We start from the raw sequence: 19,235 nt of genomic DNA, 5'->3' as shown, positions 1-19,235 counted from the left end.
AGGTCCATGCCATACGCCTCTTCCAACCAGTCCATCTTAGACTAGCTGTCATTTACCGCCCCCCTGGCACTGCTTCCAAATTCATCGACAACTTTGCTTCCTGGCTCCCTCACTTCCTCTCTTCTGACATTCCCTTCATTATCCTAGGCGATTTCAACATCCCTATTGACATCCCCACACAATCCCCTGCCGCTATACTCCTTAACCTCACCTCTTCACTTGGTCTCTTCCAGTGGACCTCCTCACCCTCCCATGTGAATGGGAGCTCACTGGATCTGGTCTTCACTCACTGCTGTGATATTTCTGATTTTTCCAACTCCCCATTTCCCCACTCTGACCACCACCTGCTCTCCTTTAACCTATCTCTCTCGACTTCCCCATCTCTACCTCCTAAGGCTACCATCACTAAGCGTAACATTGAAGCTATTGACACCACATTCCTTTCTTCCCTGTTTGACTCACTTATCTCTCCTATTATCTCTCTCTCATGCCCTGAACAAGCCACTTCCACATACAATGCATCCCTTACTTTTGCTCTTGACTCTGTTGCTCCACCAAGCACTATTCACCCTCGCAAATTAACACCTCAACCCTGGCACACCAAATGCAACAGATATCTGCAAAAAAGCTCACGTACTGCTGAGCGTCACTGGAGGAAATCACGTTCTAAGGCAGACTTCCTCCATTTCAAACTTATGCTCTCATCCTTCAGTGCTGCCCTTTCTCTTGCTAAACAGTCATACTTTAAGAACCTCATCTCCTCCCAGTCTTCCAACCCCCGGCGCCTCTTTGCCACTCTCAACTCACTCCTCTGCCCACCTCCACCTCGTCTCCCTTCCTCACTCTCTGCTCTTGACTTTGCCACTTACGTCACATCCAAAATTGACTCAGGACATCACATCACACCAGACCATCAGTAACCAGCCTTCTCCCAGCCCTTACCAACCCTCCCCATCCCTCGCACCTACTCTGACATCTTTCTCCCATGCATCTGGAGAGGAAGTCATGGCCCTCATTCGTTCCTGTCCCCTCACCACCTCCCCACTTGACCCTATCCCTTCCCACCTTCTCCGCTACCTCTCTCCTTCTGCTTGTTCCCATCTTTCCCACATTCTCAATCTCTCCCTCTCATCAGGCACTGTCCCCTCTGCCTTCAAGCATGCACTCATCTCTCCTATTCTTAAAAAAAACCCACCCTTGATCCAAACACTCTCTCTACCGACCCATCTCTCTCCTCCCTTTTGCCTCCAAACTCCTTGAGCGTAATGTCTACAACCGCCTTACTTCCTTTCTTTCCTCACACTCACTGCTTGACCCATTCCAGTCTGGCTTCCGTCCTCTCCACTCCACTGAAACTGCCCTTACAAAAGTATGCAATGACCTCCATGCTGCTAAATCTAAGGGACACTACTCTCTACTTATTCTACTTGACCTCTCTGCTGCTTTTGACACTGTGGACCATCCTAGCTTACTGCAAATCCTTCACTCCATTGGTCTGTGTGACAATGCCCTCTCTTGGCTGTCCTCCTACCTTTCTGACCATTCATTCTCTGTCTCCTCTCATGACTCCACCTCCCCCTCACTTCCACTAACTGTAGGGGTACCCCAAGGTTCTGTCCTTGGTCCTCTTCTCTTCTCTCTCTATACGTCCTCACTAGGTAAGCTCATTAGTTCTTTTGGTTTCCAATATCATCTCTATACTGATGACACCCAAATCTATCTTTCCTCTCCAGACCTCTCCCTTGCTCTCCTCACTCGTATCTCCAACTATCTCTCTGCTACCTCTTCTTGGATGTCCCAGCGCTTTCTTAAACTTAACATGTCTAAGACCGAGCTGATCATCTTCCTTCCCTCCCGCATAACCTCACCTCCTACAATCTCATTATCTATTGATGGCACTACTATCTCCTCTAGCCCCCAAGTGCGTTGTCTTGGAATAATCCTTGACACCTCCCTCTCCTTCAAACCACACATTCAGCACCTCTCACAAACCTGCCGTTTTCATCTAAAAAATATTTCCAGGATCAGACCCTTTCTGATCCAGGATGCTACTAAGACTCTTAGCCACTCACTGGTCATCTCCAGATTGGACTACTGTAATCTCCTCCTGACTGGCATTCCTGACAAATACCTCTCTCCACTCCAATCTATCCTCAATGCTGCTGCCCGGCTCATCTTCCTCACCAAATGCACTATGTCCACCTCTCCTCTCTTACTAGACCTTCACTGGCTCCCCTTCCCTTTCAGAATCCATTTCAAGCTTCTCACACTCGCTTTCAAAGCCCTCACCTACTCATCTCCCATCTACATCTCTGACCTTATCTCCCTTTACACTCCCACCCGTCCTCTTCGCTCTGCTAATGCACGCCGACTCTCCTGCCTATGAATTACTTCCTCCCACTCCTACCTCCAAGATTTTTCACGTGCTGCACCACTTCTCTGTAATTCCCTACCTCTCCCCCTCAGACTCTCCACCTCTCTACAAAACTTCAAACGGGCTCTCAAACCCCACTTCTTCACCAAACCCAGCCAAATCTCATCCTAACCCTCTGTTCCACGCTCTCTATGTACCCCGTCTGTGTCAACCCTGTCTGCCTACCCCTCCCCTCTAGAATGTAAGCTCTCACGAGCAGGGCCCTCTTCCTTCATGTGCTTATCCTTTCTTTAATAATCTTCGACTGCACCAAATTCAGCAGTCTTCTGCCACCTGATACTTATTCCAGTGTCATCTGCTGATGTAACTATGTTTATATACCCTGTACTTGTCCTATACTGTCATCAACTGTAAATTGCTGTTTTCCTGTTTGATTATTTGTTTATGTACTCTGTAATTGGGCGCTGCAGAACCCTTGTGGCACCATATAAATAAAGGATAATAATAATAATAATAGGGGGAGATTGGGCTATGAGGAGGGCAAGTTGAAGTGCTGTTGCAGGCATTCTATGGGTGTGATTTATAGGTGGACACTAATTTATGCATAGCTGTGATACCATATGCAACAGTTGTGCAAAAATTTTACGGCCACTGGGATTTGTATTTTGACGCAGACTAGTGGTGCCACTAGTCTACCGCTTACATACAAAGATATACCTTTGGTCACACATTGGTTCCACCATCAATCTTCTGAACAACCTTGTGGTTGCTCAGAATGTCCATCGGAAGTTAGCCCCCAATGCCTTTACCACTGAATTCGAATTTGTAGTTGCAGACACAGACACCCCCTTTCCCCCCAAAGAAAAAAAAAGCAGTCGCAACATGCCTGGTGTTCACTTGCCCCACCCCCCTTTCCTCCAACAAATGCTCTCTTACTGTAAATCACACTGCATGCAAGCTCACACTGCTACTGCCATCATTAACGAAACTTGGTGCATGCACAGTGCGGCTTACATGCTTGCGCAGTATAAAAACAATTACTCATCTGAGCAGACATCGACATTATGTCCGCCTCTGACTCATGCAACTTGTCCCACTCACAGATAACTGAAGCAGCCACAAAGAGTCAAATGAGAATTGGTTCTATTCATAAAGCAGTGAAAAGTGTGGAGAAGTGAGCCAGTGGAGAAATTGCCTATGGCAACCAATCAGTGTTGAGGTAACATTTCTAAAATGCTGCTCCATGAATAGATGCCCATGTGCTGTACACAGAAATGAGGATGCTTCATTCTACAGGCACAGGGGTGGCTGCAGGGTGAGCACTGTGCCAGTGTGGAGCATCTTATTGTACACTGTTGCATGAAATGTTGTTGCTTAAATAAGTGGATAATAACTGTATTCGATTATAATAATACATTTGCTAATGACAATAATTAGAATGATTCAATGAATGAAAATATATTATTATTATTATTATTATTATTATTATTATTATTTACTGTTATCAGTGGCGGCACGCACACCACACATTGCATGCGGCGGGGGGGTAGCACATATGAACATACATGCAATGTGGTATGTAATATATCTTCTGGCTGCCTTACCCCGGGGATTGGCAGCTCTGTGCAATTCACAGCTGCCAAAGGTTTCCAATATCATCTCTATGCTGATGACACCCAAATCTATCTTTCCTCTCCAGACCTCTCCCCTGCTCTCCTCACTCGTATCTCCAACTGTCTCTCTGCTACCTCTTCCTGGATGTCCCAGCGCTTTCTTGAACTTAACATGTCTAAGACCGAGCTGATCATCTTCCCTCCCTCCCGCATAACCTCAGCTCCTACAATCTCATTATCTATTGATGGCACTACAATCTCCTCTAGCTCCCAAGTGCGCTGTCTTGGTGTAATCCTTGACACCTCCCTCTCCTTCAAATCACACATTCAGCACCTCTCACAAACCTGCCGTTTTCATCTAAAAAATATTTCTAGGATCAGACCCTTTCTGGCCCAGGATGCTACTAAGACTCTTATCCACTCACTGGTCATCTCCAAACTGGACTACTGTAATCTCCTCCTGACTGGCATTCCTGACAAACACCTCTCTCCAATTCAATCTATCCTCAATGCTGCTGCCCGGCTCATCTTCCTCACCAAACGCACTACGTCCACCTCTCCTCTCTTCCTAGACCTTCACTGGCTCCCCTTCCCTTTCAGAATCCATTTCAAGCTTCTCACACTCGCTTACAAAGCCCTCACCCACTCCTCTCCCATCTACATCTCTGACCTTATCTCCCTTTACACTCCCACCCGTCCTCTTCGCTCTGCTAATGCACCCCGACTCTCCTGCCTACGGATTACTTCCTCCCACTCCTACCTCCAAGATTTTTCATGTGCTGCACCACTTCTCTGGAATTCCCTACCTCTTCCCCTCAGACTCTCCACCTCTCTACAAAACTTCAAACGGGCTCTCAAGACCCACTTCTTCACCAAACCCAGCCAAATGTCATCCTATCCCTCTGTTCTATGCTCTCTATGTACCCCATCTGTGTCACCCCTGTCTGTCTACCCCTCCCCTTTAGAATGTAAGCTCTCACGAGCAGGGCCCTCTTCCTTCAAGTGCTTATCCTTTCTTACTTTAATAATCTTCGACTGCACCAAATCCAGCAGTCTTCTGCCACCTGATACTTATTCCAGTGTCATCTGCTGATGTAACTATGTTTATTTACCCTGTACTTGTCCTATACTGTTATCAACTGTAAGTTGCTGTTTTCCTGTTTGATTATTTGTTTACGTACTCTGTAATTGGGCGCTACGGAACCCTTGTGGCACCATATAAATAAAGGATAATAATAAATAATAATAAAGCACCGAGAACTAAACATTTGACTTCACATCTCCTACGTCCGCCTCCAAACACCTATGAAACTAGTTCATGGGAGTCTGGGGGTGGGCTTAGAAGCAGAAGGGAAGCTGTTTGCTGTGTCCCGAATGCTTTGGCGGTTGTGAATTGCACATGGCTGATGATCGTCGGGGACACGCAGCCAGCCCATGGGCTGCAGCCGCCACTGATTATTATTAATTTTAGCCATATTCCCTTTGCATTGACTATATGAACATTTGAATGTACCAGCTTTATTTAATAGCACAATCATGCATTTTTACTCTAGTACACCTATTGCATTCTTTGAATTGATCTATTAGTCCATGTGTATTCACTGGAGAGTCTCTACTGAAGTGAATACCATTCATCTTGAAAGTGTTATAAGGAATAATCTAAAGTAGCCTTCCTCACAAAACTATTTGCATGATTAGAATTATTGGGGGTAATTCCAAGTTGATCGCAGCAGGAAATTTTTTAGCAGTTGGGCAAAACCATGTGCACTGCAGGTGGGGTAGATGTAACATGTGCAGAGAGAGTTAGATTTGGGTGGGTTATTTTGTTTCTGTGCAGGGTAAATACTGGCTGCTTTATTTTACACTGCAATTTAGATTGCAGATTGAACACACCCCACCCAAATCTAACTCTCTCAGCACATGTTAAATCTGCCTCCCCTGCAGTGCACATGGGCCCTCATTCCGAGTTGATCGGTCGCAAGGCGAATTTAGCAGAGTTACACACGCTAAGCCGCCGCCTACTGGGAGTGAATCTTAGCTTCTTAAAATTGCGACCGATGTATTCGCAATATTGCGATTACTAACTACTTAGCAGTTTCAGAGTAGCTCCAGACTTACTCTGCCTGTGCGATCATTTCAGTGCTTGTCGTTCCTGGTTGACGTCACAAACACACCCAGCGTTCGCCCAGGCACTCCCACCGTTTCCCCGGCCACTCCTGCGTTTTTTCCGGAAACGGTAGCGTTTTCAGCCACACGCCCCTGAAACGCCGTGTTTCCGCCCAGTAACACCCATTTCCTGTCAATCACATTACGATCGCCGGAGCGAAGAAAAAGCCGTGAGTAAAAATACTTTCTTCATAGTAAAGTTACTTGGCGCAGTCGCAGTGCGAACATTGCGCATGCGTACTACGCGGATTTTCACTGCGATGCGATGAAAAATACCGAGCGAACAACTCGGAATGAGGGCCATGGTTTTGCCCAATTGCTAACAAAGATCCTGCTGCGATCAACTTGGAATTACCCCCATTATTGGCCCTCATTCCGAGTTGTTCGCTCGCAAGTCGATTTTAGCAGTATTGCACACGCTAAGCCGCCGCCTACTGGGAGTGAATCTTAGCATCTTAAAATTGCGAACGATGTATTCGCAATATTGCGATTACACATCTCGTAGCAGTTTCAGAGTAGCTTCAGACTTACTCGGCATCTGCGATCAGTTCAGTGCTTATCGTTCCTGGTTTGACGTCACAAACACACCCAGCGTTCGCCCAGACACTCCTCCGTTTCTCCGGCCACTCCCGCGTTTTTTCCGGAAACGGTAGCGGTTTTTCCCACACGCCCATAAAACGGCCTGTTTCCGCCCAGTAACACCCATTTCCTGTCAATCACACTACGATCGCCTGAGCGAAGAAAAAGCCGTGAGTAAAAATCCAAACTTCATAGCAAGTTTACTTGGCGCAGTCGCAGTGCGGACATTGCGCATGCGCACTAAGCGGAAAAACGCTGCGATGCGAAGAAATTTTCCGAGCGAACGACTCGGAATGACCTCCATTGTTCAAGAAGAAGATGAAAAGATGAATGTCATTGTGTTTTTCAATGTTACTTATATATTATATTTCATATAGTAATACATTAAAAGCATTTTATCTTTCAGTTTCCATTAATAAAATGCCATCATCTCTATGTTACTAAACAGATCTAAGCCTCTTATAACAACACTGATCTGTGCCTGCTGTGGAGAAGGAGAGCAAGAGGTCAAGACCTGAAACAGCCTTCGGAGAAATGGAGTAAATGAAACACATCCAGAGCAAATGCAGGAGATAATCCTTGGGATCACTGCTATACTGTGCAGTCCTCTTAAATAGGCCTCACAACTGTAAGGAAGATTATTAACAATAATGTAATATGGTGAGCTGTCTTAAAATAAATTGCAATCTGTAGAATCAATATCTTTTTAAGAATAAAAGCTGGTTTTACTAAGTAAAACACAATCCAGAGCTCTCAAATATAACACTTGTATAATGTAATTTTCAATATGCCATAGCTTGGTTGTGCTACATTGTTATATGCAGCAGCTACATTGTATATAATATAACTGCTACAATGTAATGGATGTGCATTAGGGTGATTCCATCTCCAATGGCCAATTTTATTTTTTTTCATACTTTTCCAACCCATCATTCGGTTCCACTTGGTATACTGACATTGAATCATAAATATTTTTTTATTCAGTGCATATTTTCAACTTGCACAAGATGGTCAAAGGTTGATGTTACTCGTTTTTCCACAATATCAGACGTAGTGACTTTTCCAAAATACAATTTATGTTAAGAATATGCATTATAAATATTTCTATTCAGGGCCAGATTAAAAAGGGGGCGGATGGGGCTCCAGGCCTCCACCTACAAATAGGCCCATGATATGACAGCATGATGATGACCAGCCATCAGCTGGCCACATGGTTGGCCATAAATCATAAGGGTTAAAATTGCATTTCTATTTTCCACACAAAGTGATGCAATTTTTGTACTTTTATATATGTAGGGAGTAATTTTTTCTTATAGTGTGTGGTGTCTACTTGTCTACATGGCATTGGCCTCATCTCCTCAGCTTCTCATAATAGGCGCTTGAACATTTTCAGCTCCAGGCCCATGAGGCCATAAATCCGGGCCTATTTCTATTAATGCTGTATAATTGCAGGAACAAATAGAAATGAACATTAATATCCTAATGCAGTCATGTCAATGAGTGATAATATGGGAGAAATTCATTGTTTGTTATTAGAAATTTGTATGTTTAACTGCGCACTGAGTCCCCTTTGGTTCGAACAAGCTGCCGCACTTAGAGGTGACCAGCCTCACAAAAGACACAAATACAGAAGGTTGTGCTGCGCTCAGTCCTAATTGTGATGGTAATGTGCTAGCACCTAGGTAAAGTCTGTGTGGGGGTAACCTGGTGAGCAGCTCCGTAGAGCGCCCCCCCGGACTCCCTTACCTTAGACAGGCTTCACACTCGAACCGACCGGCGCACGAGGGGCGTTTGAAGCAGGACGCACCACGGGCAGCCGGAGTGAGAGGGGATAAGCCAGTCCGGAGAAACCCCTCTGTCTTTTCACCGTATGCTGTAACACTGAGTTCTCCACGCCGTGAAGACTCTGTTTTTTACTTCAATACCGCTGCAGGAGTATTTGAGTACTCAAAAGACTTTAAGAACTAAATCCATATGCGGGACGCCGCATTCTAGAAAGAGTGACTTTTATAATTACTTTGGACATTATGCAACTGAATTAGTAAATAAATGAAGTTCAGTTATTTTAACCTATATCTGCCATCATTTATATCTATATTTATAAATTTTCATTAACCATCCGGCAGTTTACCAATACATTATACTGTTTAGTACATACAAGACAATTACAAGGGTCGTAGGTGTATATATCCATCATTTTGTTTGGTTTCTCAATCTGACAAACAGTCCACACAGACTTCACCTAGGTGCTAGCACATTACCATCACAATTAGGACTGAGCGCAGCACAACCTTCTGTATTGTTTGTTATTAGGTTAACAATTCATTGTTATTAGGTTTATTCATTGTTATTGTTATTCATTGTTATTTGATATTCATTGTTATTGGAGTATGTGTGCTGCTGGAGTCTGAGATTGGCCGACCGCTACTAAATTTGGCTTGGTGTGAGAATCAGAAAGTGTGAGATTTTGAGAGACTTTTTTTTAAAAATAGCAATCATTTACATGGGACAATCAACGTGGTTTTGCCATGTAAATGATTGCCAATTCTTGGAGTATGACCTGGCAGAATGGAAAAACCTTGAATCATACCAAAACAGAAGATTGCAGACTCAGTGGAGGTAGTAAATGATCTTGCTGAGAGAGGTGTGGCGCTAATCCAAGAATTCAATGCTTCAATAACACGAAACAAGGTCTGCACGCCAACAAAAACTATTGCCATCAAGAGATCATTATCAAAGTGACTTAAGTAAACTTGTTAATTGTTTAAAATACTTGATTTAAAAAAAAATGGCACATTTTGGTGGGTTGGTGGTTGTCATTGTCAAACAATGGAATCACCTTTATGTGCATCTGTTTCCAATATATGCTTGCACAGTTCCACAGGATTCATTAGTAAACATTATCAGCAAGATGTACCAGAAATTTGGAGCCGATATTTGCATGCTCAGAAGGTCTAATGCTACTGTGAATTTCTTAGCCTATGTACTTGATACTAATCATTAGTGAAGCAGCCACCCAGAGGAGAATAGAGACTCCCACTGGAGTCATCACAACTGTGTACACATATGCAGGGCTGTTTCTAGCCAATTTGGCTCCCAGTGCAAGATTTAAAAATGCGCCCCCCCCCCCCATTGACATAAAAAAAATGCGCGCCCCCCCCCCCCATAGATATAAAAAGAAAAAGCATGCGCGCGCGCGCTCTCGGCAAGGGTGTGTGGCCTCATTAAAATGGGCATGGCCTCATCTGATCTAATCATCACGGCCACCTCAGGAAAAAATAAAGTCCCCATTTTACACAGTATGGCAGGCAAGAGTCCCCATTTTACACATTGCGGCAGGCACGTGTCCCCATTTTACACATTACGGCAGGCACGAGTCCCCATTTTACACATTGCGGCAGGCACGTGTCCCCATTTTACACATTGCGGCAGGCACGTGTCCCCATTTTACACAGTACAGCAGGCACGTGTCCCCATTTTACACATCGCGGCAGGCACGTGTCCCCATTTTACACATTGTGGCAGGCAAGAGTCCCCATTTTACACAGTACAGCAGGCAATAGTCCCCATTTTACTCAATACGGCAGGCAAGAGTCCCCATTTTACACAGTACAGCAGGCAATAGTCCCCATTTTACTCAATACGGCAGGCACATGCCCCCATCTTACACATTGCGGCAGGCACGTGTCCCCATTTTACATAGTATTGCAGGCAAGTGTCCCCATTTTACACAGTATTGCAGGCAAGAGTCCCCATTTTACACAATATGGCAGGCACGTGCGCCCATTTTACACAGTGCGGCAGGCACGTGTCCCCATTTTACATAGTATTGCAGGCATGAGTCCCCATTTTACACAGTATTGCAGGCATGTGTCCCCATTTTACACATTGCGGCAGGCACGTGTCCCCATTTTACATAGTATTGCAGGCAAGTGTCCCCATTTTACATGGTATTGCAGGAAAGAGTCCCAATTTTATACAGTACGGCAGGCAAGTGTCAAGTGGGGGGAGAGGAAGGGAGGGGGGGAGGAGAGAGAGAGAGAGACTACTTACATACAGTATGAAGTGGCTCTTCCCGCTCTTCGGCCCGCGGCGGCTGCCTCCTCCTTCCAGCTGGCTCCCCCTCCTCTTGTCATCGGTACTCCTGTTCGGGGGGCGGAGTTTCGCCGAATGACTCGATTGTGTCGTGACATCACGACGCAACCGCGTCATTCTGCGAAACTCCGCCCCCCGAACAGGAGTACTCGGGAAGGGGAGGAGGGGGAAAAGGACCTGCAAAGGACCTGCAAAGTGCCGCGGCGGGCGCCCCGTGCGGTTGCACGGCTCGCCCGCCGCTAGAAACGGCACTGCACATATGCAGCACTGACATAGTAACTAGGAAAATCGACTCCCTGATGGTCATGCATACTGGCTGCGGCAGTAGTGACGCTGGCACCATGTTCTATATGTACATGAACGCAGCTGAATGCATGTTTCCCTCCTCTCTTCATTATCTCCCCAGATGATCCCTTCCTGCCAATCACTATGCATTGAAATCCTCACTGAAAGCGGCATTGCAAAAGTGGAGCTTACACTCTATGGCCCTCATTCCGAGTTGTTCGCTCGCAAGCTGCTTTTAGCAGTATTGCACACGCTAAGCCACCGCCTACTGGGAGTGAATCTTAGCTTAGCAGAATTGCGAACGAAAGATTCGCAATATTGCGAAAAGATTTCTCTGTGCAGTTTCTGAGTAGCTCGAGACTTACTCTTCCAGTGCGATCAGTTCAGTGCTTGTCGTTCCTGGTTTGACGTCACAAACACACCCAGCGTTCGCCCAGACACTCCCCCGTTTCTTCAGCCACTCCCGCGTTTTTTCCAGAAACGGCAGCGTTTTTTCACACACTCCCAGAAAACGGCCAGTTTCCGCCCAGAAACACCCACTTCCTGTCAATCACACTCCGATCACCAGAATGAATAAAAAACCTCGTAATGCCGTGAGTAAAATACCGAACTTCTTAGCAAATTTACTTGGCGCAGTCGCAGTGCGAACATTGCGCATGCGCAATTAGCGGAAAATCGCTGCGATGCAAAGAAAATTACCGAGCGAACAACTCGGAATGAGGGCCAATATTCCCTAGCATATGTACACGCACACACATTAATGCTAGGGTTAATTTTGTCAGAAGCCAATTAACCTACCAGTATATTTTTGGAATGTGGAAGGAAACCGGAGTATCCTGAGGAAACACACACAAGTATGGGGAAAATATACAAATTCTGCACAGTTAGGGCCACGGTGGGATTGAATCCATGACCTCAGTGAGGCAGATTGACATGTTATAATACCCACAGCTTAAATTTAGACAATTAAAAAAAATGGAATACCCACCAATTGATGCCCATACCTACAGTATTTTGTCAGACCCAGGTCCCACAATTTCTGATGGCAGCACTGAATGGCGGGAGGGGGTAATGTGAATGACTAAGTATTCTTTCCAAAGTGCTGCATATGTGTGCGCTACAGTACATAAGAAATGTTATTAAATATAAGAACACACAAGTGTCCCATTTCCACCTATTTATCTCATCTTGCTGTGCAAAACAAGATACCTCAGGACACCTACTCTGCACTATACAAGCAAACACTACCATTTTCCTTCTCTTACACCACCATTTTCCTTCACAAACCTATGCATTTTGGGTCTGATTCATAGTTCCTGTATATGACATACTATATATAACTATACTGCATGTTTGGCAATATATACAGATCTTAATCTGCATTCATAGTTGACTGCATATACTGTATGTGGCCGCTTCACACCTATCCATCCAAAAGCAGCCGTAGCATTTGCACCAGTGGTGCCAGGGCACCATATGAATTCAGGCTGATATCTACATACGCTCAACTTTGTATAACCCACAATTCCACTTACAAGCCCTCAAAACACATAGCCTATGTGCAAACCCCCAGGGGGAGATTTATGTAGAGAGGTAAAGTGGAGAGAGGTAAAGTCCAACCAATTACCAATTAGCTCCTACCTGTCAATTTTCAAGCACAGTAACAACAAACAAACACACTGTAACAAGACAGGAGCTGATTGGCGGGTATTTTATCTCTCTCTAAGCTTTGATAACCGTTCCCCCCTCCCCAGTGACTCATCCTCAGTCGCAAGTGGAGATGCATATGAGTCTGAATCCACCATACAGTAGCTGCTCAAAGTTGTGTATACTCAGTCTCTGACACGAGCAGTGCACATAACACAAGATCTATCTCCGGAATGGACTGTGCAGGCTCCTTATATAAGGAAATATAGACAAACCAGAGCAATGAAGGCACGCGCCATCAGCAAAGAGCGCTTTGTGCTACACTGTCATAAATGAGGCCTTATGTAGTCTACTCTAAATAGTGGAGAAATCTTAGAATGTCACTGATTATCTCTTTTCTCAGTCTAGAAACACAGTATATAGCATTGCAAGGGCCCATAAATTAGTTCCCACAGACCGTAATTCTAGAATAAACAATAGCGTAAATCCTTTATTAAGATTCAATTATGCATTTTCTTTCAGAAATAGGAAAAGAACAGAGCATTAGCGCAAGCAATAGAGATTACTTCATTAGCACTGGTAAATGATTGTGCAATTTAGTAGATACTAATATTATTCATTACGTTGTTGACAAATCTATCACAGTCAAAGCTGTTTCCTGTTCTTTACAGCCCTATTTGGATGTTAATAAGAAGTTTTATTACTGTCACTTATCTTTTAATATATGAATTGCATTATTATTACTGTCACTTATCTTTTAATATATGAATAGCATTATTACCAAGCATATGTTGATTCCTAAACCTAAGAGATTTGCTTGATTCAACAAATGGTAAAGATAAATCAAATATATAATATAAGAGATGCAGGGGGGCTAGTATGGGAGCTAAAGAAATCTTGATGTGCTGAGCAAACAGATAAAAAATGGATCTTAACGGATGGTAAATGGAGTTTAACACACACACACACACACACACACACACACACACACTAACAACCTGATGATTGTGCACAAATAAAATATCATATGTGTAAATGTGATGCGGTCAAGATGCCGGCTGTTGGGATCCCAGCAGTCGAAGTACCGACACCAGAATCCTGACACACTTCAGAATACCGATGTTCAAGCCCAGTATGGGCCAGGAGACCGATGCCAGAATCCCAACAGCCTGCATCCTGACTGTAAGTATACTCGCAATCTTAGGTTTAGGCACAGGGGAAGGGGATTAGGTTTAGGTGTCAGCCGGGAGGGTTAGGGTCAGGCTTGGTGGAAGGAGGGTAGGGTTAGGCACCCCCTGGGAGGGATTTGGTTTAGGTTGTGGGGGTGGGAGGGTTAGGTTTAGGCAGTGGGGATGGGAGTTAGAATTAGGCACCTCTGCGGGGAAGGGGTTAGGGTTAGGCATTAAGGGGAGGGTTAAGGGGGTGGGGAGAGGGGAAAACACCCCTTACACTTCTTCAGTCTTTTCATCAGCGGGATCCCGGCGTTGGTATTACAACGAGTGGGATCCCATGTACCGGGATCTCATACTTATTTCATCTAAATAGTAGAGATGAGCGCCTGAAATTTTTCGGGTTTTGTGTTTTGGTTTTGGGTTCGGTTCCGCGGCCGTGTTTTGGGTTCGAACGCGTTTTGGCAAAACCTCACCGAATTTTTTTTGTCGGATTCGGGTGTGTTTTGGATTCGGGTGTTTTTTTCCAAAAACACTAAAAAACAGCTTAAATCATAGAATTTGGGGGTCATTTTGATCCCAAAGTATTATTAACCTCAAAAACCATAATTTACACTCATTTTCAGTCTATTCTGAATACCTCACACCTCACAATATTATTTTTAGTCCTAAAATTTGCACCGAGGTCGCTGTGTGAGTAAGATAAGCGACCCTAGTGGCCGACACAAACACCGGGCCCATCTAGGAGTGGCACTGCAGTGTCACGCAGGATGTCCCTTCCAAAAAACCCTCCCCAAACAGCACATGACGCAAAGAAAAAAAGAGGCGCAATGAGGTAGCTGTGTGAGTAAGATTAGCGACCCTAGTGGCCGACACAAACACCGGGCCCATCTAGGAGTGGCATTTTTGTTCTCCATATTTTAATAGGCACAACTAAAAGGCACCTCAGGTAAACAATGGAGATGGATGGATTGGATACTAGTATACAATTATGGACGGGCTGCCGAGTGCCGACACAGAGGTAGCCACAGCCGTGAACTACCGCACTGTACTGTGTCTGCTGCTAATATATAGACTGGTTGATAAAGAGATAGTATACTCGTAACTAGTATGTATGTATAAAGAAAGAAAAAAAAACCACGGTTAGGTGGTATATACAATTATGGACGGGCTGCCGAGTGCCGACACAGAGGTAGCCACAGCCGTGAACTACCGCACTGTACTGTGTCTGCTGCTAATATATAGACTGGTTGATAAAGAGATAGTATACTCGTAACTAGTATGTATGTATAAAGAAAGAAAAAAAAACCACGGTTAGGTGGTATATACAATTATGGACGGGCTGCCGAGTGCCGACACAGAGGTAGCCACAGCCGTGAACTACCGCACTGTACTGTGTCTGCTGCTAATATATAGACTGGTTGATAAAGAGATAGTATACTCGTAACTAGTATGTATGTATAAAGAAAGAAAAAAAAACCACGGTTAGGTGGTATATACAATTATGGACGGGCTGCCGAGTGCCGACACAGAGGTAGCCACAGCCGTGAACTACCGCACTGTACTGTGTCTGCTGCTAATATATAGACTGGTTGATAAAGAGATAGTATACTCGTAACTAGTATGTATGTATAAAGAAAGAAAAAAAAACCACGGTTAGGTGGTATATACAATTATGGACGGGCTGCCGAGTGCCGACACAGAGGTAGCCACAGCCGTGAACTACCGCACTGTACTGTGTCTGCTGCTAATATATAGACTGGTTGATAAAGAGATAGTATACTCGTAACTAGTATGTATGTATAAAGAAAGAAAAAAAAACCACGGTTAGGTGGTATATACAATTATGGACGGGCTGCCGAGTGCCGACACAGAGGTAGCCACAGCCGTGAACTACCGCACTGTACTGTGTCTGCTGCTAATATATAGACTGGTTGATAAAGAGATAGTATACTCGTAACTAGTATGTATGTATAAAGAAAGAAAAAAAAACTACGGTTAGGTGGTATATACAATTATGGACGGGCTGCCGAGTGCCGACACAGAGGTAGCCACAGCCGTGAACTACCGCACTGTACTGTGTCTGCTGCTAATATATAGACTGGTTGATAAAGAGATAGTATACTCGTAACTAGTATGTATGTATAAAGAAAGAAAAAAAAACCACGGTTAGGTGGTATATACAATTATGGACGGGCTGCCGAGTGCCGACACAGAGGTAGCCACAGCCGTGAACTACCGCACTGTACTGTGTCTGCTGCTAATATATAGACTGGTTGATAAAGAGATAGTATACTCGTAACTAGTATGTATGTATAAAGAAAGAAAAAAAAACCACGGTTAGGTCACTGGTATATACAATTATGGACGGGCTGCCGAGTGCCGACACAGAGGTAGCCACAGCCGTGAACTACCGCACTGTACTGTGTCTGCTGCTAATATAGACTGGTTGATAAAGAGATAGTATACTACTAATATTATATACTGGTGGTCAGGTCACTGGTCACTAGTCACACTGGCAGTGGCACTCCTGCAGCAAAAGTGTGCACTGTTTAATTTTAATATAATATTATGTACTCCTGGCTCCTGCTATAACCTATAACTGGCACTGCAGTAGTGCTCCCCAGTCTCCCCCACAATTATAAGCTGTGTGAGCTGAGCAGTCAGACAGATATATAATATATATAGATGATGCAGCACACTGGCCTGAGCCTGAGCAGTGCACACAGATATGGTATGTGACTGAGTCACTGTGTGCTGTGTATCGCTTTTTTCAGGCAGAGAACGGATTATAAATAAAAGTGGTGGTCACTGGTCACTATCAGCAAAACTCTGCACTGTACACTACTGAGTACTCCTAATGCTCCCCAAAATTAGTAAATCAAGTGTCTAAACGGAGAGGACGCCAGCCACGTCCTCTCCCTATCAATCTCAATGCACGTGTGAAAATGGCGGCGACGCGCGGCTCCTTATATAGAATCCGAGTCTCGCGATAGAATCCGAGCCTCGCGAGAATCCGACAGCGTCATGATGACGTTCGGGCGTGCTCGGGTTAACCGAGCAAGGCGGGAAGATCTGAGTCGCTCGGACCCGTGAAAAAAAACATGAAGTTCTGGCGGGTTCGGATTCAGAGAAACCGAACCCGCTCATCTCTACTAAATAGCACATACATAATGACTTATTACACATGCATATAATTATTATCTATATTATATAAATTATCTGTTTGTTTATCTCTCTATATCAATGGTCCCAAACTCGGTCCTCAAGGACCCCCCCCCAGTTCATGTATTCTGGGTCACCTAGCAGGTGCACAGATGCAGTCATTACTCACTGATACATTTTAAAAGATTCACAGGTGGAGTTAATTATTTCACTTGCGATTCTGTGAGGTGACCTGGAAACATGTTTGGGAACCACTGATCTATGGAGGTTATTCAGTTGCCAGTATCACTGCGGACAGGCAGGTCCTGTCCTGCGCATGCGCGCTGGGCCAATGTGATTGGATCACATTGGCTGCGAACACCTTTGCCTGATTGACAGGCAGAGGCTTTCACAGGGCAGCAATGGAAAATTGCGGGGACATCACTGGGAAAACAGGGTTGGGTCAGTGGCATTTTCTGGGCAGCTGTGTGATGTCACATGCAGCCACTATGATTGGAAAAATGGCAGCAGACCACCTGCATACGCAGTCTAGCTGCCGCTGCAGGGGGTCATCCACGGCATACTCCAAAGCTCTCTGCAATTGGGATGTACAGTACATCCGGAAAGTATTCACTCACTTTTTCCACATTTTGTTATGTTACAGCCTTATTCCTTATGGAATAAATTAATATTTCCCCTCAAAATTCTAAACACAATACCCCATAATGACAACGTGAAAAAGATTTTTTTAAATTTTTGAAAATGTATTAAAAGTAAAAACTAAGAAATCACATGTACATAATTATTCACAGCCTTTGCTCAATACTTTGTTTATTCACCTTTGGCAGCAATTACAGCCTCAAGTCTTTTTGAATATGATTCCACAAGCTTGGCACACCTATTTTTGTGCAGTTTCGCCTATTCTTCTTTGCAGCACCTCTCAAGCTCCATCAGGTTGGATGGGAAGCGTTGGTGCACAGCCATTTTCAGATCTCTCCAGAGATGTTCAATAGGATTCAAGTCTGGGCTCTGACTGGGCCACTCAAGGACATTCACAGAGTTGTCCTGAAGCCACTCCTTTGATATCTTGGCTGTGTGCTTAGGTCGTTGTCCTGCTAAAAGATGAGCCATCGCCCCAGTCTGAGGTCAAGAGCACTCTGCAGCAGGTTTTCATCCACGATGTCTCTGTACATTGCTGTATTCATCTTTCCCTCTATCCTGACTAATCTCCCAGTTCCTGCCACTGTAAAATATCCCCACAGCATGATGCTGCCACTTCCATGCTTCACTGTATGGATAATATTGGCCTGGTGATGAGCGGTGCCTGGTTTTCTCCAAACATGATGCCTGGCATACACGCCAAAGAGTTCAATCTTTGGCTTATCAGACCAGATAATTTTGTGTCTCATGGTCGGAGAGTCCTTCAGGGGCATTTTGGCAAACTCCAGGTTGGCTGCCATGTGCTTTTTACTAAGGAGTGGTTTCCATCTGGCCACTGTAACATACAATTCTGATTGGTGGATTGTTGCAGAGATGGTTGTCCTTCTGGAAGGTTCTCCTATCTCCACAGAGGAATGTTGTAGCTCTGACTAAGTGACCATCGGGTTCGTGGTCACATCCCTGACTAGGGCCCTTCTACCCCGATCGCTCAGTTTAGACAGCCGGCCAGCTCTAGGAAGAGTCATGGTGGTTCCGAACTTCTTCCATTTACGGATGATGGAAGCCACTGTGCTCATTGGAACCTTCAAAGCAGCAGATATTTTTCTGTACCCTTCCCCAGATTTGTGCTTCGAGACAATCCTGTCTCGGATGTCTACAGACATTTCCTTTGACTTCTTGCTTCTTGCTTGTATACTTGCTCAGACATGTACTGTCAAGTGTGGGACCTTATATAGGCAGGTATGTGCCTTTCCAAATCATGTCCAATCAACTGAATTTACCACAGGTGGACTCCAATTAAGCTGTAGGAAAATCTCAGGATGCACCTGAGCTCAATTTTAAGCTTCATGGCAAAGGCTGTGAGTACTTATGTACATTTGATTTCTTAGTTTTTTATTTTTACTAAATCTGCAAAAATCTAAAAAAAAAAAAAAACCTTTTTCACGTTGTCATTATGGGGTATTGTGTGAAGAATTTTAAGGCGAAAAATGAATTTATTTCATT

The sequence above is a fragment of the Pseudophryne corroboree genome, chromosome 6 (genome assembly GCF_028390025.1).
Source record: "Pseudophryne corroboree isolate aPseCor3 chromosome 6, aPseCor3.hap2, whole genome shotgun sequence".
NCBI classification, from domain to species: Eukaryota; Metazoa; Chordata; class Amphibia; order Anura; family Myobatrachidae; genus Pseudophryne; species Pseudophryne corroboree.
The sequence above is the reverse complement of the archived record's forward strand: the minus strand, read 5'-3'. Positions refer to the sequence as shown.